At 52.4% G+C, this 3,871-nt stretch overlaps 1 pseudogene; it reads right to left on the bottom strand.

The window, feature by feature from the left end:
• Positions 1-2,579: 2,579 nt before the first annotated feature.
• On the bottom strand, positions 2,580-3,047 carry LOC101563836 (annotated as a pseudogene).
• Positions 3,048-3,871: the final 824 nt, after the last annotated feature.

Genomic DNA, 3,871 nt, shown 5'->3' with positions numbered 1-3,871 from the left:
TCTCCCTGTGCTGCACGCCCAATGGACCTCGGCCTGGGCCTGCGGGAGTGTGGCTGGTGTGCACACGGCTGCCATCTCCCTGTGCTGCACGCCCACTGCACTTCAGCACCGCTGTGGCCCATCCATCCTTCACGGCTACCGTAAATGTGACCCAAAACCACATGGCACAGGTACATGCTATTTGTCACCAAAGACCCATTTTTTAATTGTGGTAAAATATATGTAACATAAAATCTGCCATCCAACAGGTAAGAGAGCAATCAGTAACACTGACACTTTGCTGTGCAATCCCCAGAACCTTTTATCTTGCAAAACCCAGACTCTATCCCATGAAACAAATCTCAGCTTCTCCCTGCAGCCCTGGCTACCACAACTACTTTTCGTTCCTTTCTGTTCCTTTCTGCAACTGGACCGTGAGGCACTGATTTTTCTGTGACTTAGTTCCTTTAGCTACTGCCCTCGAGGTCCATCCCGGCGAATCGTCTGTCAGATTCCCTCCCTCTACAAGGCTGAACTAACCTTCCATTCCACTCAGCTTTGGATCTTATGAACAGGTCTTTAATCCTGTTGAGTTAATTTTTATGTGTACCACGAGGTGAGGGCATGGCTTCCTTCTTCTTCATGTGGATTTCCAGTTTTCCCAACACTATCTCCTAAATATTCCAATATTTCTTACATACTCTTATTGATAGAGCCTACCTGACATTAAAGTTTAAAAAGTACCTTTAAGTACAGTAAAAACCACAACATTAAAAATCAGAATGACGTGGCTGAAAGATCAGCGAGCTCTGCCTGGCCTGAGAAAGTGCAGTGCCAGCGGGCAGAGCACTAGTGTGCAGGACAGCCAAGATGAGAGGCCAGCCGGCTGGAGGCAGCTGGGGACCCAGCGACCCCCACTGTCCCCATTTCACTCAAGACACGATGCGCTGGAGCTGAGGGAGCCTCAGCCACCAGCCAGACAGGGCAAGCAAGTGTGGGTCTCAGTGTCTAAGCGCCCCGGCAGACCCTGGGATTTCGGGACCCGCTGAGACAGGTCAGATGACTGTCCACTCCAGGCCCAGGTGCCTCCTTTCCAACTGGTCATTACAATGTATGGCTGAAAGGCTGTATGACTTACAACCCCTCCAACCACTGCCACGAGCTTCCAGTCTGCGAAGTCTGTCTCGCTTGGTCTCATTTGTCTCGATAGCAGTGACTGGACCCGGGCCATAACTGATGTGTCTAACAGGAAGAGTTAAGTCACCTCTTCGATGTGTTCAATGAAGCTGAGCACATGCACACGAATCTTTACAGTAAAGCACTCTGCTGCACAGAAGTTAGACCACAATCCTCCAGACAGCTGTTCAGCCCTGGAACGTTGGATAACAGTTTAGAGTGCAGCCATCCAAGCCAGAGGCACGTGGTTGCGGCTCAGCCACAAGTAATAGAAAGCCGAGCTGTGGAGCAGATCAGCACGCCCCTTGCTGGTGAGATTGCCATGGGGCACGAGACAAACTGGTGCTCTCTGAAGCCACAGTAAACTTCCGGTCTTCTATTTTAGTTGTTCTAACGTACACACGATGACCAATGGCACAGTCAGATTTAATCAGGGGAGAGGAGCTTAAGTGCGGAAAATGCAAGACCGACCCAGTTTCCTCCTTCCTGCCGCACAGCGCAACTTCACGCCATCTGTGACTCGGGAGAAGGCCACCATCTGCCGCCGCAGCCGATGCCCGGAGCAGGCAGTACAGACGCCCTGGGAGATGTCCTGATGCCTGCTCACACACCCAGCCCGGGGCACCGGAGTCGGACTCACTCTGCAGCATGTGTGTGTGCACGCACATGGGGTGTGTGTGTGTGTGTGCCCACGTGTGTGCGCCACACTTCCAGTGCCTGGTGTGCGCCATCCACCGCGTCATCGGTCCCACAGCCTCCTCCCTAGATGCTGACTCAGAGCAGGACACCCTGGAGGCGGCCATAAGCCAGATTCCAACCTGTGCCCAGGCGGAGGAGCCTGCTGTGGCTTCGGCCTCAGTCCCCCCAGGAAGGACAGGCCCTGGATCGCCTGGCAATGTGTCTGTGCAGGATCGTCAAGGGTCTTATTTTTCCTTATTCATGACAGAAACATGTTTCTTTAAAACACACAACAGCAAGAGGGGAGCGAAAAATTATCTCCAGGAGACTTTGGCAGAGGTCCAGACTTGACCTGTTGCCAGAGATGAGTGAGCTACAGCTGGAGGGAAGGCAGGACAGACAAGCAGAAGTGAGTTTCCCCAACTCACGCCAGGCCTGCTGGCCTCAGTGCCTTCCCACAGCAGAGCGCTGAATACACTCACTCACTCACTGACGACTCCCCTCAGAGTGGACCCCAGTGACTCCAGCGTGAGGACTCAGCCGACCCACAGAAGTTTTACAAGCTAAGACTGAAGAATAAAAATGTTTTAAACTCTCAAGTGACACAGAGCATGGCTCTATGATCAAAGCATCACTAGAGCGAGCAGCCCGATTCAGATTCTAGCCTCTATTCCTTTTTTTTTCCTTGAAACCTCAAAATCCCACGTTTATTACAAAGGCAAAAGGTGATTCTTATGCTGAGCTTATCGGTAGGATTTCTGGTAACGAGCACGGGCACCAGGACCTCCACACATTTTGGATTCGCAGCGTCAGGGGTCAGCAACCAACAGGGTCCTGTCGTACTGGATGAGGATATCTTTGATCTCTTTCTTGGAAGCCTCATCAACATATTTCTGGCAATAGGCCACCAGGGCTTTGGAGATGGACTGACAGATAGCATAAATCTGGGCAACATGACCACCACCCTTCACACGGACACGGATGTCAACACCAGCAAACCGCTCCTTGCCCGGAAGCAGAATAGGCTCCAGTAACTTATACTGCAGTGTGCGCTGCTGGATCATCTCCAGGGGGCACCCGTTCACCTTGATGAGGCCATTGCCCTGCTTGCAGTGTGCCACCACCGTGGCTGTCTTCTTGTGACCGAAGATTTGCACGGACTGCAGCGGACCCTTGGACGGCATGGTTGCTAGCTCAGACTCTGGAGCTCCTCACCGCGCAGTGCTGCAACCGGAAAAGGGTCTAGCCTCTATTCCTAAAGTCATTGTAAATATCTGAAGAAGACATTAGCCTTTCTGTGCCTCAGTTTCCTCATCCATGCAAGGAAAGATCAACTCCCACTTGTCCCAGATGGTCTTCCAGGTCGTCTAGGAAAATCTGAAAGATGGTGAGCAGAACATAGGCCTAAGCAAAGCACGAGGCTCTCCAGAGCAACACAGACTGTGCCATAACATGGTACGCTCTTACCAGGCTGCACCATGGTTATAAAACCCCCATGCCAAATGCCACAAGAACTGCTGGCTCCAAGAAAGATGGCGCGACAGGGACTGAGTTTACTCTGCTGCTGAATAACTGAAAACCTAGACAAAACCTGTGAGGCAACTCTCGAGACACAGGATGTCAGGAAACAACATGCTGTGACCCCAGAGGGACAGGAGACAAACGTGGTAAGCCCTACAACTGCCCATCTTTCCTGCCTGAAGATGTGTCCAGACCCTGGCATAGGGGTGCCTCCTGGGACTGAGGACCCAAAGCTGAGCATCTGGGGAACCAGGAGAACTCACACAACAGAGACCCATGAAGGAAGGGGCCGCAAGAGAAAGGGCAGCAGGGCAGCAGGGTCCCCACACCAGCTGAGCCCCAGTGGCACATGTGAAAGGACAGTATTCGAGGTTGCAGTGTTCACAGAGGGGTGGAAAGGGTCTGCTCACTAAAGCCAGACGACAGCACTGCGTGATCCTTGGGCACTGGAAATCCCACAAGAAGGTGTCGCCTGGCGGCAGCTCTGCCCTAAACCAACACACCTCTGGTCTCCCCA

The sequence above is a fragment of the Octodon degus genome, unplaced genomic scaffold (genome assembly GCF_000260255.1).
Source record: "Octodon degus isolate 3935 unplaced genomic scaffold, OctDeg1.0 scaffold00105, whole genome shotgun sequence".
NCBI classification, from domain to species: Eukaryota; Metazoa; Chordata; class Mammalia; order Rodentia; family Octodontidae; genus Octodon; species Octodon degus.
Note: the sequence above shows the minus strand (reverse complement) of the source record. Positions and strands in the feature narration are given on the sequence as shown.